At 50.9% G+C, this 21,968-nt stretch overlaps 1 protein-coding gene across 1 annotated transcript in view; it reads left to right on the top strand.

Moving 5' to 3' along the window:
* The window catches only part of KIRREL3 (kirre like nephrin family adhesion molecule 3), a 528,138-nt gene that overhangs the window by 446,056 nt on the left and 60,114 nt on the right, over positions 1-21,968 (top strand). The window lies entirely within an intron of this gene.

Here is a 21,968-nt window from a genome sequence, read left to right as displayed (position 1 = left end):
GCAGCATATGACTTATTATCAGGGTCTGGGGGCAAACTACGGGGCGTCTACACAGAACCTCACCACAGAGAACAGTACCTGGCAGATTGTACGCCCCAGATCCCTGTGAGTTGTGTTGAGTTGTGTTCTATCATGTTGTGTTGTACTTAGAGTGGCAATGTGGCTTCCCAGTTAAGAGCCCAGACTCTGAAGGCCAGCCTGCATACCCCTGAAAGCTAGCTGTGTCACTTCACAGCGCTGGGACCCTGGACAAGTTATTCACCACTCTGTGCCTCGGTTCCCTCGTGTGTAAAATGGGGGAAGAATGGCACCTGCGCTGTTAGGCTTATAGAGAGCATTTAGTGACATAATGTATGTCAGGCATGTCTCAGGACAGTGAAGCATTGGCTGAGATGTCATAACTGTGTTGTCATTATTACTATTATTCCTGCAATGTTAAGAGAGAGCAACAAGCAACTCCTCCTTCCCAGGCAGTCAGGCTGTGTGTCTGGAGAAGGTTTCTCATCCAGCATGCAGGCAGAGAGGCGTGGTTCCTGCAGGCACCCCCCCCCCCCCCCCCCCCCCCCCCCCCCCCCGGGGCTCGCAGGCCTGGGGAGACGAGCAGAATTGATTTCCTTATCTCCTCATTAAGCGTGTTCACCCTCCCAGCCTGGTCTTGGGTGTCGCATCTCATTTGTGCCGTGCGCCTGTTTCCTGCCACATTCATTATCCTGCAATCACCCCCAAATAGGGGCAGCAAACAAGCCAGAGACGTGAGGGAGCAGCGAAAAAAGCATCCTTATCACCTGCAGTTCCTGTTGCGCCCCTCGCCATCCTGTTGCCACCACCACACCCAGGGCTCTGGCACTTCTCCAGGTCCAAGCAGGACGAAGGGCAATCAGGAGCATGCATTCCTGCCCCAGTCCTGCCTCTCATAAGACATGAGATGATGAGGCTTGACCTCTCAGGACCCGCTCTCTCCTGGTAAAATCAGGAGCTGGAAAGACGAGGTGCAAATCTCCCCACAGTTTGACTGTGATTCCCCCTCATTGGATCATGGTTTGGGGGTCGAGCATGAGAGGCCTGTTCCCTGAGTCCTTCCTCCCTAGGTCCTGAGAGCAAGAATATGTCCCTCCGTTGCTTTAACCAAGCGTAACCCTGGGAGATGCTGAGCAGGCTCCACTGCTCAGCAAAGGGGAGTGAGCTCAGACAATGGAGATTTGCAAAAGTCAGACCTTCATCCCCTGGCTGCCACTCCAGGGCTGCCTGTGAAATCCAGGCCACTTTCTGTGACTGTCAGGGTGCAGCTGCCCGGGGAGGCCCTCCCTCACTCTGCCAGCGTGGGCTGCTTCCTCGGGCCGGGCATGGCTTCCAATATCCCTGTGCACCTGAAAAAGCTCAGGTGAGAGCCCACCTCAGGCTGGTGCCCTACTGGGTCCTCAGTCAGGGGGCCCTGCTGGCCACTGGTCATTTACAAGGCTCCCTGTTTATGCATTCACCACGCAGACACCCTAGCTCAAGGACAGATGCACTGGAGTGCACCCACGTACACACACACACACACAGTTCGGAGCACGGCCGAATCGTCCGTGTCCCGTGTGGAAAGACAAGATCACTCAGTCTAGAGAATCCATCACTGTTGGGAAGTGGACAAATCTTGGTGACTCAACAAAAGCATTGACCGTCCCTCCTTGTCCGGCCCAGGAAAGAATGGAGCCTGCTGTCCTCAGCGTGAGGCCCTGCTCCTCGATTGCTTCCCTCTAAAGAGAAACAAAGGAGAGGCGAGTCACAGCCAACTGAGGGAGGGCCAGGGCCAACCAGTCCCACGGGCGATTGCCCCTCTGCTGGCTTCAGCCTCCAGGGCGTCGTGGGTGTCGGCCCCAGGACTCTGACGGAGGACAGCCCTGGGAAAGCCCAGTAAGGCCCAGCTGGGCAAGGAGATCTCCAAGAGCTAAAATTAGCTCACTACTTCCCCGCTCTGACCTCAGCCAGGGCCCGAGACGAGGGTTTCATGGCAAATTATGGATTTAAAACTAGCAATGAATCTCCATTACAGCATGAAATGAGAAAAGAAAATGCCATAAATGGAAGCCTTCCCCCGCAGCCAGCAGGCGAGGGAGGGGTGTGGCTTTAGGAGGGAGTTCAGAGACAAGTCGTACATCCCAGGCAGACTCACAGAGGCCAAGACCCAGAGCAGGCCCAGATAGGAAGCCCTGGAGAGCGGGCAGGGCCCCGAGCCTGTGGGAGGCCCCGCTGCCCCAGGCCAGCATAGGACTCCACAGTGGCAGAGGAGGCGCTATCGGCCAGCAGGAGCCAGGACCGAGTCTCTTGGCTGCAGGCAGTTTTCTGCAGAGGAAAGATGCACAGCTACCTGGGGAGTAGGAACAGCCAGAGCTTGGTCATTTCGATGCCGCGTTGGGATGGCACCTATGTTGTAGGTCCAGCTAGAGAGAGGCATTCTGGGAACCTTGACCCACTGCCTGAGTAATCCACACACACAGAGACCCATTAACTTGCCCAAGGTCACACAACAAGAAAAAAAAGGTAGAATCTGAACTCAGATCTTCTAGCTCCAAAACCCTTGTCCTTTCTGCTAAGTCATGCCCCCCTCCTTTTCCAAAATTCTGCTCAGATTTACTGCTGTGTGACTCCTCCATAAGATCATGGACTATGATATAGGTCTCTTTCCAGCCCCAGGGAACTCCAGGAGCCCTGTCTGAGCCCTCACACTGTCCCAGGACGCTCCAAATCAGAGAGGAGGCCTGCACAATGAACTGAAAGCTTCGGAAAACTCTTCCTAGCAGCCCCTGCTTCCCGGATGCACCTCGGGAGCCAGGGCCCCTAGACCCACACATCCATTTTCCATCTCATTAAGTCTCATTATCAGGGGACTGCCCACTGCTGCTTTCCCCATTGCTCGGGGCCTCTAAATTATTCCATCCGTGTGGAAGAGGTTTTCCTAAGTGGGAGGTTCATAGGCGCCCAGAAGCCCACACAGCTGCCTCCCTCTCGCAAAAATAAATAGCTGAGCCCCACAGCCCAAGAAGGCTGGCTTCCAAAAGAGTGTCACATTTTCACAAATCGATCAAGGTGTTTGTAAATGTTTATGGAAAAGCAGAACTTTCCATATGTAAATATGTCAGGAACAGTGTCAGCAGCTGAGAAATCACCTGGTGCCAGGGACACCACTGCAGCCTCCGTGGTAGAAGGCAAGAAACGGAGGAGCAGGCTGGTGGCCACACAGCCGTCCCGGCGGGAGAGCGGGTACTGCCCTACCCCAGACACACCGCTGCCTGCCCCCTCGGCTCGCTTCCCCTCTGCCTGCACGCAGAGACACGCACACATGCGCTGAGAGGCTGGAGAGAACTCATCTTGCAGATGGGTCCGCTGAGGTCAGAAAGGGAAGGAACTACGCTAGAGGCTGCACAACACACGGGAGAGGGAAAACGAGTCCTCTCAGACTGGAGTCTAGTGGGGCTCTGAGCCAGGGCCACCTGTCATGTCCCTCCTCCAGCCCTAGCCCCAAAGACCAACAGTTCTGCTAAGGACCAAAACCTCACCTTGGAAAAAGCCCCCAAAAGACAACCTTGATTAGCGTAGGGCTGGAAGGAATCTTCCAATCAACGGTTCTCCATTCATTCCATTTTCCGACATGTGTGTATGTACCTTCCACATGCCAGGCACCATTCCAGGCACTGGGGATACACAGCAGTGATCAAAACAGACTGAAATCTCCTGCCTTCCTGGAACTTACGTTCTGGCAGAGGGAGTTGGACAGTAAACAGCACACATAAGAAGAAAATGTTATAGTTTATCAGAAGGTGGTAAGTGCCATCAAAGAAAGCAGAGCAGAGGATAAGGAGCTGGGCTTCCTGGGGAAAGGGCAGGTGAGTGGCCAGGGTGGACCTCCCAGAGGAGGTGACTTTTTTTATCTTTCCCTTTATTTTTTAACAGCTTTATTAAGGTGTAGTTTATATACCATTAAATTCACCCATTTTAAGTGTGCAACTCAATGATTTTTAGTAAATTTGTAGAGTTACGCAACCATCACCACAATCCAGTATTAAGGCCCTTTCTGTCACCCTAAAAAGATCCCTTGTCAATCGCCACTCCCACCTGAGTCCCAGGTAGTCGCTGATCCTCTTTCTGTCTCTACGGGTTTCCCTTTCCTGGATATTTCATATAAATGGGATCATACAACATGTGGCCTTTTGTGTCTGGCTCCTTTCACTTAGCTCTGCGTTGTACCATGTATCAGTAGTTCATTTCCTGGGGGCCGACCCCATGGCTAAGTGGTTAAGTTCATGCACTCTGCTTCAGCAGCCTGGGGTTCGCCAGTTCGGATCCTGGGCACAGGCCTAGCACTGCTCATCATACCATGCTGTGGTAGCATCCCACATAGAAGAACTAGAATGACCTAAAACTAGAATGTACAACTATGTACTGGGGCTTTGGGGAGATTAAAAATAACAAAAGAGGAAGATTGGCAACAGATGCTAGCTCAGGGCCAATCTTCCTTACCAAAAAAAAGAGAGAAAAAAATACTTCATCTCTTTTTATTTCTGGGTAGTGTCCCATTGGATGGAAAGACCAAATTTTGTCTATTCCCTCGTCTCTTGATGGACATTCGGATTATTTCCAGTTTGGGGTTGCTACAAACAATGCTGCTATGAACATTCACATACAAGTCCATGTGTATGTTTTCATTTTTCATTTTTCATGAGTAGATTCCTATGAGTGAAATAGCTGGGTCATGTGGAAATTTAACCTTTTAAGAAAGTGCCAAACTGCTTATTTTATTCCACTCCCACCAGTCATGTATGAGAGTTCCAGTTTCTCTACATCCTCACCAACACTTGTTATTATTTGACTTTTCTATTATGGCCATTCTAATAGATTTGAAGTGGTATTCCATTACAGTTTTGGGTTTTTTTGGGGGGTTTTTTTGAGGAAGATTAGCTCTGAGCTAACATCTGCCACAATCCTCCTCTTTTTTGCTGAGGAAGACTGGCCCTGAGCTAACATCTGTGCCCATCTTCCTCTACTTTATATGTGGGACGCCTGCCACAGCATGGCGTGACAAGTGGTGCCATGTCCACACCCAAGATCTGAACGGGTGAACCCTGGGCCCCCAAAGCGGAATGTGCGAACTTAACCACTGCACCACCAGGCCGGCCCCCCATTACAGGTTTTAATTTGCATTCCCCTGAGGACTAATTATGTTGTGCATCTTTTGATGTGGTCATTATTTTTTATCTTCTTTGGTGAAATTCTATTCAGATCCTTTGCCTATTTTTAAATAGAATCATTTGTTTTATTATTATTGTGTTGTAAGAGTTCTTTATGTATTCTGGATACAAATCCTTTATCAGATATATAATTTGCAAATACTTTCTCTCAGTTGTGGCTTGTCTTTTCATCTTCTCAATGGTATCTTTTGAAGCACAAAAGCTTTTAATTTTAATCAAGTCCAATTTAGTAGTGTGTGTGTGTGTGTGTGTGTGTGTATTGTGCTTTTGGTAATGTATCTAAGAACTCTGTCTAACCCAAGGTCCCAAAGATTTACTCCTATATTTTCTTCTAAAAGTTTTACAGTTTTAGCTCTTACACTTAGCCTATGATTCACTTTAAGTTAATTTCTGGGTGATTTGTGAAGGAAAGAACTAAATTCATCCTTTTTGCTTATAGTTATCCAGTTGTCCCAGCATCATTTGTTGAAAAAGATCTATATTTTCCCCCAGTGAATTGCCTTCACACCTTTGTCAAAAATCAGCTGAGCAGGGGGCCGGCCCCGTGGCCGAGTGGTTAAGTTCGTGAACTCCGTTGCGGTGGCCCAGGGTTTCGCTGGTTCAGATCCTGGGCACGGACATGGTGCTGCTCATCAAGCCATGCTGGGGTGGCGTCCCACACAGCACAACCAGAGGGCTCACAACTAGAATATACAACTACGTGCTGGGGGTGCTTTTGGGAGGAGAAGGGAAAAAAAAGATTAGCAACAGATGTTAGCTCAGGTGCCAATCTTTAAAAAAAATCAACTGACCAAAAATGTAAGGGTTTATTTCTGGACTCTCAATTATGATACACTGATCTCTATGTCTAGTCTTATGCCAGTACCACACTGTCTTAATTACTATAATTTATAGTAAGTTTTGAAATCAGAAGAGATAAGTCCTCCAACTTTATTTTTTTTTTTTTCAGATTTTTATTTTTTTCCTTTTTCTCCCCAAAGCCCCCCGGCACGTAGTTGTATATTCTTCGCTGTGGGTCCCTCCAGCCGCGGCATGTGGGACGCCGCCTCAGCATGGTTTGATGAGCAGTGCCATGTCCACGCCCAGGATTCGAACCAACGAAACACTGGGCCGCCTGCAGCGGGTCGCGCGAACCCAACCACTTGGCCATGGGGCCAGCCCCGCAACTTTATTCTTTTTCAAAATGGTTTTAGCTATTTTGGATCTCTTGAACTTCCATATAGATTTTAGGATCAACTTGTCAATTTCTGAAAAATAGTTGCTGAAATTTTTATAGGAATTGTGTTAAAGCTATAGACCAATTTGGGGAGAATTGCCATCTTAACAATAGTGAGTCTTCCAATCTATGAACATGGAATGTTTCTCCATTTATTTAGATTTTTAATTTTTCCCAGTAGCATTTTATAGTTTTCAGTGGATGTCTTGTACTTCTTTTGTTAAATTTAGTCCTAAGTATTTTATTCTTTTTGATGCTATTGTGAATGAAATTGTTTTCATACTTTTATTTTCAGATTGTTTATTGCTAGTAGATAGAAACACAATTGATTTTATGGATTTTGAATCCTGTAACCTTGCTGAACTCATTTCTTAAATTTTAAGGGTTTTTTTAATTCGTTAAGATTTTCTGCGTATAGGATCATTTTATCTAAGAATAAAGGTACTTTTACTTCTTCTTTTCCAATCTGACACCTTTTTTCCCTTATTAGACTAGCTAGAACTTCCAGTAGAAAGGTGAAGTGGTGAGAATAGACATCCCACTTTATTCCCAGTCTTAGGGAAAGCATTCAGTCTTTCTCCATAAAGTATAATGTTAGCTGTAAGTTTTTCACAGATGCCCTACATCAGATTGAGGAAGTTTCCATCTGTTCCTACATTGTTGAGAGCTTTTACTGTGAATTGCATTGGGTTTTGTGAAATGCTTTTACTGCGTCTGTTGAGGTGATCGTGTGGTTTTTGTTCTTTGTTCTATTAATATAGTATATTACATTAATTGATTTTCAAATGTCAAACCAACCTTGAATTCCTGGGGAAAATTCCATTTGGTCATGATGTATAATCTTTTTTTTTTTTATGTTGCTGGATTTGTTTTTCTAATTTTTTGTTGAGGGCTTTTCATCTATGTTCTTGATGGACAACGGTCTGTGATTCTCTTGTGATGCCTGTGTCTGGCTTTAGTATCAGTGTAATGCTGGTCTTGTAGAATGCACTGGGAAGTGTTTCTTCCTCCTCTACTTTCTGGAAGATGTTGGGAAGAATTGATATCATTTCTTCTTTAAATATTTGATGGGATTCATCAAGAAAGCCATCTGGGCCTGGGGTTTTCTTGTAGGAAGATTTTTCATTATTAATTCAATTTCTTTACTTGATATGGCTTTGTTTAGATTTTCTCTGTAGAAGGTGGCTTTTGAACAAAGACTTGAAAAGGTGAAGGAGTCAGCTGGAATCTTGGAGTGAAATCTCTCCTTGAAGTGAAAAAACAGAGTCAATGAAGGCTTCTAAACAGAGGAGTGGTGTAATCTGACTTCCATTTTAAAAGGATCACACTGACTGCTGGGTTGAGAACCGACTGTAAGAGGCCAAGGGAAGGAGACCCATTAAGAGGCTCTTGCAGCAATACAGATGAGAGGACTAGGACCAGGATGGTAGCAGTGGAGGAGTGGACAGCGGGCATGAGAAAGGGTCAGGGATGCTGCCAAGGTTTTGGGTGTGAGGCCTTTTGTCCCTATAAAGTTGGATGCAAAATTCTGCATGTAGACGTGCATTTCTGGGGAGAGGTTTCACATTCTCAAAGGAGTCGATCAGTAAGCTCCCAAAAGCTTAAGAATGACTCATGTAGACCAACCTCTTCATTTTTAGGAAACTATAGCTCAGAAGGGTTGGGTTACTTCCTCAAGGCCACTCAGCAAACTAGCAGTAAAGCTAGGGTTATCCCAGGTGCTTTTTCCACTGCCTTGGGGTCTTGCCTAGTGGTATGTATAATTGGGACCTCACCCCCCAAGTCCATTGAGACCCACTCAGCCCTGCCTAGGAGCACCTAGAGGAGAGGGGAGGAGTATAGAGATGACCCCTCCTCTGCTCCTGGCTTCTGGTGCCCACCTGCCTCCCAGCCCAGGGTGCCCCTCCCAGCACCCACATCTGCCTTCACAGCCACCCGCCCTCCTTGCCATTGTCTCTGGTCCATCCAGGATCTGCAGGCTCTGAAACCTCCCCTGGAAGATCTGAGAGAGAGCCTTTCTGCCATGCCCAGCTCCCTTTTCACACAGAATCACAGAAAAGCAACAGCTTATCTGCCTAAGAGAATGAGAGCCCTTAGTTTTTATCTGTGTGGGAATCTTATCTAAACAGGCTCAGGTGGCAAGAGTGAGAGAGGAAAATAATTAATGGGGAAGCGGGTGAAATGTTGACATTATTATTACTTAAGCGCCGAATAGCTTTTAGTTGATGTTTTTGTCCCAGTGACGCCCAGTGAGGCCCCATTATCTGAGCCACACACCCGCTGCCCCCCCCGCCCCCTGCCACCTGTAAATCTTATTAAACGGGTTCCGTTGGCAAGACAGAAAAATAATTAAGGTGAAGGTAGGTGAAATGTTGATGCTATTCCTGTAAGGTAACAGACTGTTTAGTTTCTCCACCAATGAAATGCAACTGCGGGAAATCAGTTTTAAAGATTACCTCTCCCAGATGAAAATCAGAGAGCCGAAAGCTGGGCTTAGAGAAGGCCACATCAAATCAGAAAACATTTCCAAGTCTGTGCCAGTCTCTTAGGGGCTTTTAAGCCCACAATTTACCTTTTGACTGCATTCTGTTTTCTCGCAAATCCTTTATTTCCCACTTATTTATTGACTAGAGACACAGCACCAAAAGGAAAAAAAAAGGGAGAGTGATTCTCCAGCCGCTGGTCTTAAAAATCCATAGCAGGAAATGGTCCTCCGGAGGCAGGACTCTAGCCTCGCTGTGAACCAGTGCTTAATTGAATTGCTTTCCCTCCCAGCTGTGCCCACCCAGAAGGGACGGTGTCTTCTGGCTGCCCCTGGATGGAGGAGCCATCCCGTCTTATCTACCCTGGGGAGTGGGCTGGGGGGCTGTGGGCAGCACTCCCATGATAGGCCTCTGGGCCGCGCACACACGAAGAGTCTGGAACTCTGTCCTTCCATAGTAGATGTATTCATCCAACAAGCTGTGTCAAATGCCTGCTCTGTGCGAGGCAGCACGGGGTCTGCCAAAGAAGGAGAGACCATCAGAGTGGGCAGAGACCACCCGAGTCCCTGAACCCAGGTTTCAAAGTGGCAGCTGGAAACTGGCAGAGCAGCTCAGGCACACAGGCATGTCTGGTAAGCTCCCAGAGTATCTTTAGAGTTGTTTAAATTCGTTGCCAACATTTAAGATTCTGGAGGGTTTTGTATTAAAAATTCAGATTTCTGGCTCCACTGGCAAAATCTGGCGATATTAGGCCCATTTGCCTGCTAGGCAACAATTGTGCCATGGCTGCTCCTGCCAGTGCCGTGTGGCCCGCCAGCCCCCGCCACTTGATGCATTCCCGTCACCTGCATTGAAATCTGCATCCCTGACCACGCTAAGTCCAGGTTTAGCCCTGCTTCAGGGAGCTCACAGTGCAGATCCAGGGTTAAACCAGGAACAGAAACAGAACAAGGAGGTGAAGGAGGACAGAAGGCCAGCAGCACCCAGTCACTCCCGCACAACCTCCAAGAGCAGGCTGGAGGCGGGTTTACATGAGGTTTGACGAATAGTAGAATTTGGACAAATTGGTTGATTTGCCCTGGCTGAGTGGGCAGCGTGTTCCTTCTCTGCTAAGAGCCGCTCCATTGTAAGGAGCCCAGACCTGGAGCTGGACTCTTTCTCGCCACTCACTGCCTGGTATGAAATGCTCTGTACAGAGTGCGGCGCACAAACAGGACCCAGGATAGGCTGGACCAGGATCTGCTCAGCAGGCAGTGAATTAAGTAAAATTGCCCTCACGTTCCCTGACATGGCCAGCGAGTGGCATTTCCCTGGTTAACCTTGTATTCCGGTTAATAGAGAGTTATCAGATCAACATCATACCCACATCAGTACTGAAAAATATAAGAACGCATTAAAAATATATCCCATGTTTCAACTGAACTAATGTGAGTCTCTGGGATAAGTTTGGCCAGCCTCATTGACACAAACTAGGCTCTGGTTCTAGGCCCTTTGTGCTATCCTGGGTGCTGGGGTCTCCGAGGACTCTCTGCGGAACCTCGAGAGCCACACTGCACAATACAGCAGCCCCCAGCCTCAAGTGGCTATTCGATTTTAATTTCAAATTAATTAAAATTAAACGAAACCAAAAACACAGCTCCTCAGTCACACTAGCCTCACTTCAAACGCTCAATAGCCACATGTGGCTTTGGGAAGGCTGGTTTAAACAGGATTCAGGCACTCCTGGGTCCTCTGGCCAAATTCCTTCTAGTCATCCTCCAACACCCCAACAGCATCTAATAGTAGGGACAAGCTCTCAGGCTAGGACCTGGAGATGCAGAGGTTGGCTTCCAGGAAGCGCTAACTTAATATCATAACGCAGTCACTGAGCAGAACTTCCTGGTAATCCACTCACTCCTTTATCCACCAAATCTTTATTCAGTTCCTACTAAGTGTAAATGTGTGATGTTAGATACAAAGGGGAGATGTAGAAAGAGTAAATCATCATCTGTGCCCTCAAGGAGTTTACAGCCACAGGAGACAGAAAACATCTAAATCACTCACTATCATACAAGGCAGTGTTTAAATATATAAGCAAAACACAAAGTGTTCATTTCAGCCGAGAAAATGTAGGGAGACTTCACAAGGGAAGTGGCTGTTGAACTCTCCCTTGGTAGAATGGGTAGAATTTTAGTAGATGGAGGATGGAAAAATCATCATCATAACACGAGCAAAGGCACAGAGACGTCTAGGAGCACCACACCCTGGAGGGAGAGCCGTGTTCGGGGATGGTTGGGGCAGATGCAGGTGGGAGGTGGGCCAGTGCCCGAGGACGGGGCTCAGCAGGAAAGGGCCATGAGCCTTGCTGAAGCTTTTGGACTTGGCTGTGAGCAGTGGGGAGCCTTGGTAGGTGTTTGAGGAAGTTCATCACCTGTTCCCATGGTCCCAGCAAGAGAACCATGTGATGTAAGGGGCATAGATGTGAAGGCAGGAAAGTGAGGGTTAGTTGGATCCTGGTTAACAGAAAGTAGGACAACCAAGATTTTGTCAAAGCGCTTGCTAGAGGCAAAAAAGGAAGGGGAAGGGCCAGGGCAGAGGCTGCTAAAGTGGGGTGGAGCATCACTCCCCTCGGTTTCTGTTAGCTGGGCAACTCCCAAGCAATGCCTTTAATCCCATTCAATTCAACAGCGATTCTGGCAGCAAATATCCCATGATGCCTAAGCAATGTACAGTTTCTTTGATGATCTAGAAGTTTCTGTTCTCAGAGTCCTGAGCCATTTATAATCGGCATTTGAAGGCCCACTGGGGACAACCCTGTGGAATTCGTGACTTCTCAGCCTCAGGCACCTGTGGGGGGACGTGGTGCCCACAGAAGCCAGGTGACCCAGACACCAGCCCGCTCTGCCTCCACGGGCCCACCCACTCCTGGCCCATGAGCCGCGCTTTCCTCTCTGAGTCTCCTTTCCTCACTGAGAGGTCAGAGGATGAAAATCATGGGGTGTGAGGCCGCCTGCTCCTCGCCAGCCCGTCTCCTGTGTCGGTGGCGTTCGGCATGCCCCAGAGACTATTAGCACCTCTCTGGGAATATTTAACTGAAAACAATTTTAGTCGGGATCTGTTATAATTACTAATTAGATCTGATTATAATTATCTCTTGCTCCGTCCCTTACCTGACACACAGGATAGCACGAGGCCTCGCGACAATTAGCAGTGAGTCTTTCCTGATACCCTGGCTGATTGGGAGCACAACTGTGGGGTTGGGAAGAGTCTGGCTTATTAAGGGGAGGCTGCTGTTTACCGAGGAATGTTGTGATCAAATTAGATTAAAATTAATGAGGGGGAAACTTGCAGTGCAGAAATGTGCATTTTTTCCCTCAACCATCTCCTTTTGTCTCCCCTGATGTCATCAATGGGGGAGGAAGCTGAACTCTGCCTCGGGCTCCCCTTCTTTTCCCCCACCTCGGGTTTTTGGGGTTTGATGGCCACCCTAACTCTGCCCCCTTCTACTCAACCAGCCCAGAGTGATGCGGTGGACCTGATAAACAGACTTACTAGGGTGTGACTTCAGGCAAGTCACCTGAAGTCTCTGAGCCTCAGCTTCCCCATGTAAAATAGGGACAACACTTGTCTCTGAGCCAGACAGCTGGCCCAGTTACCTGCCACCTCTGGGGAGGGTGACGACGGCCGGCTATTCACCGGGAGCTGCAGGCACAGCTTAGTCACGTGGGAATCCGGGCTTGTCCCCAGGCATGGCTCAGAGAAAGTGCTGGTAACTAAGGGGAATTGCACTGATCTCCCATCCAGGACCACTACAGGGGCTTTCCCATCCCCAAGGGCAGCAGGCCCCACCTGGAGAAGGGAGGCCGGCTGGGCTGGGCTAAGCATCCCTGGGCCCTCTCACACACGCACTCAGCTGCTTTCTCCACCAGGTGAATAAAATGAATACTTCCCCATCAGAGAGGTTCACCATGAAGAGAGGGAACCTGGGAGCCGGCTGTGCCACCGGCGGCAATTCAACTTACTTCTCGGGCCCAAGCATCCTCATCCATAAAGAGTCCTCTAGGCGACTCGAGCTGGTTTTGAAGAGCAGAGGCCAGCCCTGACAGCCCTGGGAGGCATGTAGTGTGGCTGTCACACCATCAATCTGGTGGCTTTGGGCTGGTGACAGGTTCAAACCGCCCAAATTACCAGGCAGGACCCCCTTGACGTGCTCTATGTCTGTGAGAGACAGCAGAGGGGCCAGGCACACAGAAAATGGCCCCCCTCTGTCATTTTGGTGAAGAGGGAGACAGTCACACACACACACACACTCTCTCACACTCTCACACACACAGACGCACAAGCGCACACAGCCAAACAGACCCCAGGTACATGCAGAGTACGTGCCCCTGTGGAAAGTATGCTAATTTATGCAGCTGCTCTGGCTAAGTATTTGACCCGATATCTGAAAGGATTCTAGAGGAATCCAGGAGAACATGTCATCTGCCATCACCCCACTCCGAGCGCCCCCTCCTCCCTCCACTGCGTGGTTCCTCACCAGCAGGGCCCTCCTACCCTCTCGGGCCTCGGAGAAGCAGTTCTGGGTGCTTGTAGCCTTGGAGGGCCCACCCTAGCTCCCGGGGGCCCAGAGAACTGTTTCCTGCCCCTCAACTTTTCTGAGGGCTCCTGTTCAGGGTGCTGACCTGGTGGAGACCGGCAGCCAGGGGTAGCCCACAACCCCTTGATATCCACATGGACTTAACCCTTTTTCCCAGGAACCCCTCCTCCACCCTACCTCCCCAGAGTTCTTCCTGCTGCCTCCATCACACCTACCCCTCACTCTGAACTTGCCTCCATCATACCTATCCCTCACTCTGAACTTGCCTCCATCATACCTACGCCTCACTCTGAACTGGGCCAAAGACTAGGGTTCTCGTGAAGTGAGAAGTGTGTTGGAAAGGAGCCATGGTGTGGTGGAGAAGGCACTGGACTTAGAATCAGACTCCTAAGCCCTAGTACTCTGTGCCCTTGTCCAAATCCCTTGGCCTCTCTGGCTCTCGGTTTCTCCATTTATAAAATGAGAATTAAGAACACCTGCCCTACCAGTGTTCCGGGTTTCCATAAACAGAAAGATGAGTAAGGAAAGGAAAGCATCCTGCCCTCAGTGTTCGGGGTTTCCATAAAGAGAAAGATGAGTAAGGAAAGGAAAGTGTGTCACCAACAGCACAGTGCCTCACAGGGCTCTGAGCACAGGTACCTCTGAGGAGTGGCTGGCTATTTCTGCAAAACCTGTTCTGTTGTCTCTCGCTGCATAGCAGATCAGCCCCAAACTCAGAGGCTTAAAACAACAGTCATTATTTAGTAGCTCTCACAGTTTCTGCATGTCTAAAAGCTAAACCCAGCTCCACTGGACAGCTCTGGCTCAGGAGGTCTCGTTGCAGTCGGATGAAGGAGGGGCTGGGGTCGTGTCAAAGTTTCCTTCACTGGAGTGTCTAATGCCTGGGCTGGGAAGATGTGCACAGCAGGGAGCTGGAGGGCTGGGGCTACTCCGGCAGCTCTCCTTCTCTATGTGGTCTCTCCAGCACAGCGGCTACAGGGCAGCAAACTTCTTACATGGCTGCTTAGGGTTCCAAAGTGTGTGTTCAGTCCCCACTGGCAAATGCACCAGAAGTGCCCCGTTGACCTGGGGGCACCCAGAGCAGGGCGGGCCCATCTGCCCTGCCATCAGCCATGTGAATGTGGAAGCCCCTGCCCCGCCTCCCTCCTGACACACAGCCTGCCCTGCTGGCGCCCACCAGCTATGGTTTCTTGTGACCAGCATCCAGGTGTGAGCACCTGCCAACCACATACCACCCGCCCTCTGTGTGGAGTTGCTCCGTGGCTGGGGGCAGACAGGGCAGGGCAAGGGCAGCAGACACCTTGTCTGCCTCCACTGGGCTCTGGGGAGCCAGGACCAGCAAACAGAGGTCAGTTTCCCAGGATCCCGAATCCAAATGTAGCTTTGACGGCTCTCAGCAGGCTGGCACCTGCCTTGTGGTGCTCCAGTTTCCCAGTAGCAAACTCATGCAGACTAAGCACACTCAGAATGGTGGAGCCATGGAATTTCAGAGCTGGAAAGGCATTTGGGACCGGCCAATGCAGAAACAGAGGCCCGAGGGGGGAAACATCTGCCTTAGGACCCACCTACCTCCAGCCTCAGCTCTCTCACTGCCTGCTCCCACCTCACTCATCTTCTCTCAGGCATTTGTACACATGATTCTCTCTCACCTTCCTCTCTCTCCCCTCCCCGCATGCCCATAGACCCCTCCAGGCCTCAGCCTTCCCAACTTCCCCAGTCTGGTTTAGGGTCCCTTCTAGTTTCCCCTGCATCCTGCACCTTCCCATGACAGCATTTACCACTTAGTCCTGTGTTCTGTGGGTCCCCACAACTGGACTCTGTGTCCCCTGTGGTCAGGGACAGGCCTCCTTGCCCTCTGCATCCAGCGCCTAGCCCAGGCCCAGCAGCTGACAGGACTCAGTAAAGTTCATGGAACAAATGAATGACCACTGAGGTCACCAGCAAGTGCAGGGAGCTTTGCCGTCAGCAGCAAATCCAGTGCATCCTAGAGCCCAAGGCTGCTCCAACTGATGGAGAAGAGACTAGAGGACGAAACCAGGCAGGTTTCCATGGCTCCTTCCCTGCCCAGGCCTCCCCTGTCCCCGTTTGGCCAGCATTCCCAGCAAGGGCTCACAGCCCTCCCCTCCCACCTTGAATAAACCAGTTCATCTTTGAGCCCCCATATTCTCATCTGATAAATGGGCATAATAATAGCTGCCCATCTGAAAGGGTTGTTATGAAAACCAGGTGAGTGCTGCATGTGACAGTGTTTCCTGGACTGTGAGGCTCCGAGGAGAAGTTAGAGGCTGCCGCCCGGCACATCATATGCTGCAGGCAGCTTGTACAGGCCCATGAGCTGTACATATCTCTTCCCGACCCCTGCGCTCAGTGACACCATGTTGGGAGCTTGAAACTGGCCGTAATGAGAATATTTACACCATGGAAATGGGCAGACACTAAAGTCAGGGTTTTGTTTGGTCTTGCATTGCATTGTGTTGTGTTGTGCCGTGTTGTGTTTGGAGAGCTGGTTCACCAGCACACCATTGCTCTGGCCCCTCCTCGACTTAGTCTGAGACCTTAGTCAGTCACTGTACCATCTTGAGTCCCTATTTTCCTACCCATAACATAGGAACAAGTATTCCGGTGTGTCCCCACTGTTCAGAGAGGCCGTTTAAGTGAATAAAAGCTCTCTGAGCTCTTTAGCAAAACCAGGCTGGAGAACCCACAAGTGTGAGCCACCATTCCCTGTAATTAATGTCCCTTGTTATAATCGCCCTTCATCACAAAATAAGCAAGAGCAGTGACCGAGCTATGACTCAGAGCTGGAACCATGCCCAGGCTGGAGAGGCTGGGGATCTGCTTGGCAGCCTCCGAGGGGCTGGCCTGGACACGGCCCACACAGAGCACGCATGAGTCAGGCCACCCGCCGCCCTGTGGGACTGGAATGACAAGGCTGGGCCCCAGGGGGCCCGAGCTCTGACCCAGGCTCTGCCCCTAACTCATCCTTAAGATGGACTCGGACATCATCCTTCAGCACTGTGAGCCTCTAGGGATTACCAAGAAGATGAAATAAGACCCTGGATGTGAAAGTGATCGGAAAAGTATAAAGTGCTAACCCAATGGAAGTAGGGACCGTGGGGTGCAGAGAGGGCCTTCAACCAGAGCGTGAGAGCTGGACGTGCCCTGCTGGGCTGGAAGTCCATCCACCCATGTGCAGATGGGAGACCCGTGTCGCCCTCCTGCAGCCTGCAGGGCCTGAGGCCTTCATGTTAGCACCTACTGTGTGCCATTGCTATTCCAGGCACTCAAGGTACAACAGGGAACAAAGAGAAAGTCACTGTTCTCGTGGAGCTTCCACCAGTGGAAGGAGCCAGACATTAAACAAATACTCTAATGTCATGAGAGCATAAAGTAACAGAAAGCAGGGCAAGCGGGCAGACAGGGCTGGTGCAGAGGCGCCATTTTATATGGATAACCAGGGAAGGCCTCTTTGAGCAGTTACATAGAACCAAAGACTGGAGAAAGCAAGGGAACGAGCCAAGCAAACGTTTGGAGAAAGCCTTCCAGACAGAGGGGGTGGCAAGCGCAGAGGCTCGGGGCTGGGAGTGCTCTTGTCATGTTCCAGGAGCAGCAAGGAGGCCTGTGCAGGTGACGCAGAGTGAACGAAGGAGAGAGCGATGGAGGTGAGGAGAGGGAACAAGGGCCGGATCTTGTAGATAATGACTCTGGGTTTGCTCTGCTGAAGATAGGAAACCACCGGAAGCTTTGAGCACAGGAGAGATGTGATAGGAAAAGGATCACCCTGGCTGCTGTTTTGAGAATGTTAGGTCACAGTGACTGACTGCGGTGGTGGCCGTGCAGATGCGAGAAGGGTGAGATCCGTGTGTATTTCAGTGGTGGAGCTGCAGCACCTGGGGTGTGAGAGACAGAGCAAGTTGAGGGCACACCAAGGGGTCTGGCCTGAGCTGCTGGTATGGTGGAGTTCCCATTCGCTGAGACGTCAGGACCAGCACACCAGTGTCCCGTGCCTCGGGCGGCGCATGGCACTGCCTCCCATCAGGAGAGGGGCAGGGAGCGCCCACACGGCTCAGAGAGAGAGCAGACCTGATCTCTGAGCGTCCCTCCTGCTCCGAGGTCCTGACTGTGACACGAATGGGCCCCTCCTCCAGGCAGCCACCCCCGCCTCCCGCCCTCCCCACAACTTTGAGAGCCACAGGTCTGAGGGCACACACAGGGTCACCTCATTCCTAAGGCCTTGCTGCCTGCAGGGTGCTAGGCTCTGAGGAGGGAACTCCAGCTATAAGCAGTCATCCAGGCCCTCAGGGAATTCAGAGTCAGCTGGAGAAGTGACGTACACACTCATGAGATGGTTCCATATGGAAACTAGGCTAGCAAGAATGGATGGGACAGTGAGGGATGTGCACAGTCAGGGAAGGCTTCAGAGAGGAAGCAGGACTTGAGTCTGGACGATGAACCTCTCTAGGGTCAGCCAGAAAGGATGGAGGGCTCTGGAGGTAGGGAGCAGAGATGGGATTCATGTGGACAACCTTTGGTGGGTCAGAGGACAAGTGACAAAGGGCCCTGAAATCAAGCTGAATGTTCACACTCCATTCTGCAGACAGGGGAGCCACTAGGGGTTTCTGAGAAAGCAAAGAAGAGCAAGTTTGCAGGCCCAGCCCTAAGCTGTCCTCCCCCTACCTCCTCCCCTCTCTTCCTGCACTCCCTCCCAGCCCCCAGCCCTGCCCAGGGTCTGAGCAGCAGAGCTGGAGCCTGCCTGGAGGGCAGGGGCTAAGGCAGGACCAGCCAAGTGTGTGGCACCCCCTGGAATTGGTCAGTGCACAGCCAGGCCCCCCTTGCTAAAGCTCGCCTCTTCCAGGCACCAGCTCAGAGCCTGCAGGAGCCTCTGCTCACCTGGCTTCTCCCCGCCTCCCCGTCCCTGAGGCCCAGGGGCCTCCTGGCCTGATTAAGGTGAGTGTCATCGCGCAGGGGACTTGATGGATGGCCTCGGGAACGGCTGCCCGTCTCTATCTGTAGGGCCGCAAGGGCTCATCCATCTTCCCTTGGCAGCTGGCTCCCGCCCTGGTGCTCACATCCCCTGGGACAATTCTAGGCCTGAACATGCCCCAGGGGCGTCCCAAGAGCCTGAGGGGTTGGCCTGCCTTTGTCCCCACCAGCGGCAGGACAGAGGGGCAGCTTCCCTCCCCGGGGTGTGGTTGGAACAGGACCGAGGTTAGGGGGAGGCACAAAATTCAAGGGGCATCCAAGAACCCAGTAATCTAGATAAATGTTTCAATGCAATTTTTCTAAAAACCAAAATACTACCAAAAGGTCATTAATTTCTGAACAAAATATCACAATTTAAATAAAAACAGGATCAGTAACAGAACTGAGCCTCTAGAGCAAGGCAAGGGGAGAAATGTGTGCTCCTCAGTGAGATGTGCAACACAGTGACTGTAGTTAACAACACTGTATCACATCTTGGAAGTTGCTCTGAGGGTGGATCTTAAAAGTTCTCATCACAAACAAAAATTTTGTAACTATGCGAAGTGATGGATGTTGACTAAACTCACTGAGGTAAACATTTCGCAATATATACGTATATCCAATCGTCATGTTGTACACCTTAAACTAATGCAACGGTATTTGTCAATTGTATCGCAATAAAACTGGAAAACCTTAAAATAATTTTTTTAATGTGTGTCCCTATATACATTCTATGTATTTTGTTAAAGGTTAATTTTCTTTTCAGAACATTAAAGTCCTTGAAAAAATATTGAAACATTTAAAAGTAGGCGTATTAAAACTCACAACATTATTTTAAGCCTCAATATTTTTTTACAGCAAAAATAGAACTTATCGTTTTACTTCCCTGGCTTTGATGGAAGCAAACGCATCAATAATGATAATAATCTACTTCTCTTTGCTTATCTCATTTTCAGGTGAGAGAATTGCCATGTTTGATAAATTCTCTTGACAAAGTGACCCTCTTAAATAATTTTTAATTAACTTCAAGTTAATAATCCTGTCTTTATTTAAAATGTGATATTTTGTTCATCATGGATATTTTTGCATTAGTTTTGTTTTTTGGTTTTGTTTTTGTTTAATTTTCATTAAAATGGTATTTCTCTCCGTTACTGAGATTTGGGGCACGTCCTTAAGTTTGGTGCGCGGCCCTAATTCCAGCCTTGAGTTGGAGCAGACGAGTTGGACAGCCTGCCCCGGTCCGAACCAGAAAAGGGCTCCAGGCCTCTGGGCTAGAGGGAGGGAGCACGAGGCATGAGCCAGCTTGGGGTCAGCTACTGGGCACCATGCGCGTGTCCCGGCGGGGCCAGCTGGGGACCGGCAGCGCTGGACGCAGGTGGCTGCGGGCTGCGCGGGGAAACCTCTCTGGACCTGAAGTTCAGGCTGCGGCTCAGACTCGCGCGGGGTGATGTTGGCCGATTCTCTGCTCCCTGCCGAGCCCTTTCCTCCCGAGTCCCAGGGCTGTTGGGCCCCGCGCCGCCCCACCCAGCCTGCCTCACCTGGGTCCTTGTGAGGTTCAAGGCAAAGAACCGGGAGAAGGCTCTGCAATATGCAGTGCGAATGACCGCCCCCTGCTGGTCAGCCTTAGCACCCGCGGCTATTCCACGGCCTCTTGGGTCGCTCAATACAGTGTCAGAAAGTTCTGCGGCATTTCTAACTTGATTCCTCCACCTTCACTCTCTGGTCTGTCTTTTCTAAAAGGCCAGCCTCCCGGTGCTGCCTGGATGTCTCCAGTTAGTCCTCCCTCCAGGCCTTTGGCTCCCAGCCAGCGCTCCCGGGGCTCCCGGGGCTGCCTTCTGAACATCCCTCTCCTGAGCGTCGGGAGGTGGGGAGGAGCTGGGGACTCAGGGCTGTGGCGTGGAAGCAGGTGAGATGCCGGTCTCCCTCCGCCCCGCCCACCTCAGCGCCCCGTCAGCATCTTGATATTTCACCATTAAAAGCTGTTGAGGCCTAAACGGCTTGGAGGGGCCTTTTCAGAGCCAACTGAGCAAAGTTTGATAGGAAGCCACAAAAACTGCCCGCTGGTTGTTCCCCTCCCAACAGCAGGAGCCAGGCCAGGGGCAGAGGCCGGGATGGGCAGCCGCGTCCTCCCCTCTCCCCACTCCGGTCCTGTCCTTCCTGGAGCCCTCGGCCCTGCACTTCTCTCTTCCGCCTCTACAAATAGAAACACCTCTCAGGGAACTGGACAGGCAGAGGCTAATTGGGAGCAGGGTAGGAACTTCAGGAAGATAACGAGCAAGTGTGTGAGTGGGCATGAGCTACGAAGGGCTTTGAGAAGGCCCATCCCCTGCCTCGGGGTCATATCATGCCAGACTCAACCCACCCTGACAGGGAAAAGAAAAGGCTCCGGAGAAATAGGCCAGACCCCTGACCCCTAGCTGTGTCTCCAACAGTGGTTCTTCCTGATGTCTGACCTCACTCCTTCGTGCTGCAGCTCGAGCGCAGCTTCCCTTTCAGCGCAGGTGGGGACTGTATCTGGACCATCTCTGTGCATCCATGGCCTCTTTGTTACTGGGTGTTTGTCTGTAAGTCGTGCTTGTACTTGATTAGCCCCGAGCAAACTGAAGCAAGGCAAGGATGGGGGCCCTTTGGCTCATTGAAGGCAAGCAAGAAAATAAAACTCCGGATTCTGAAATCACCTTTTTGAAAAAACAAATCTGTGCCGCAGGACACCCAGAGAGATCGTAACTTGCTGTGCTGCCTCAGGCATGTCACTCAGCATCTCTAGGGCAGCTCCCTCGCAGTCGAATGAGGGTGGCATGGGGGATTGAGTCAGCTCTGAGGGCTTTGCACGCTACGGCCTCGGTCCTGCGCATGCTGAGACACCTGGGTCTTCTCTCAGAGCACGATGTGGTGCCTCCTTACCTGCCACAGACGTTAACTGGAGAGACAGGCAACACAGGAGCCTGTCAGCTGGGCCCAGGGCAGAGCAGGGGACCCTGGGGTGGCCTTTAGCAGAGTCATGTGGCCTTGAATTGGCTCTCAACCAGCCCTGCGGGAAGAGAGGGTGCGTCTTTCCCACCTTAGAGCGATGGGAGACGTGGGAAAGCACCCCCCCACCCCACCTTCCCCCGGAACCAGCGTGCCCCAACCTCGGCCCTCACAGGTGATTCTGGCATCCAGGCAGAGCTGTGTTCACATGGGGCCTTCATGACCCTCTGACAGCTCTTACCATAATGCCCACTCTGCAGATGTGGACACTGAGACTCGGAGAAGAGAAACTCGCCCGAGTTCACAGAGCTGGAAAGTGGTGGCCCTGAGATGGGGTCCCACCATTGGGACTCCAGCTGCAGGATTATCTGAGGCCCTCCCTTCTCTCCGCTGGGGGCCCCTTTCCACCATTGGATGGACACAAAGTCCAGACAGAACCCCGCCCTTCTCCAAGGGGACACCTGCTCTCCTCTCTAAACTGCCTCCCTGGGCAGGGAGCTGGAATTATTCAGCCCTGTGCACCTCTGCTTCTT

This window comes from Equus quagga, chromosome 14 (assembly GCF_021613505.1).
Source record: "Equus quagga isolate Etosha38 chromosome 14, UCLA_HA_Equagga_1.0, whole genome shotgun sequence".
In the NCBI taxonomy this organism is placed as follows: domain Eukaryota; kingdom Metazoa; phylum Chordata; class Mammalia; order Perissodactyla; family Equidae; genus Equus; species Equus quagga.
This window is presented reverse-complemented; position numbering and strand designations above follow the sequence as displayed.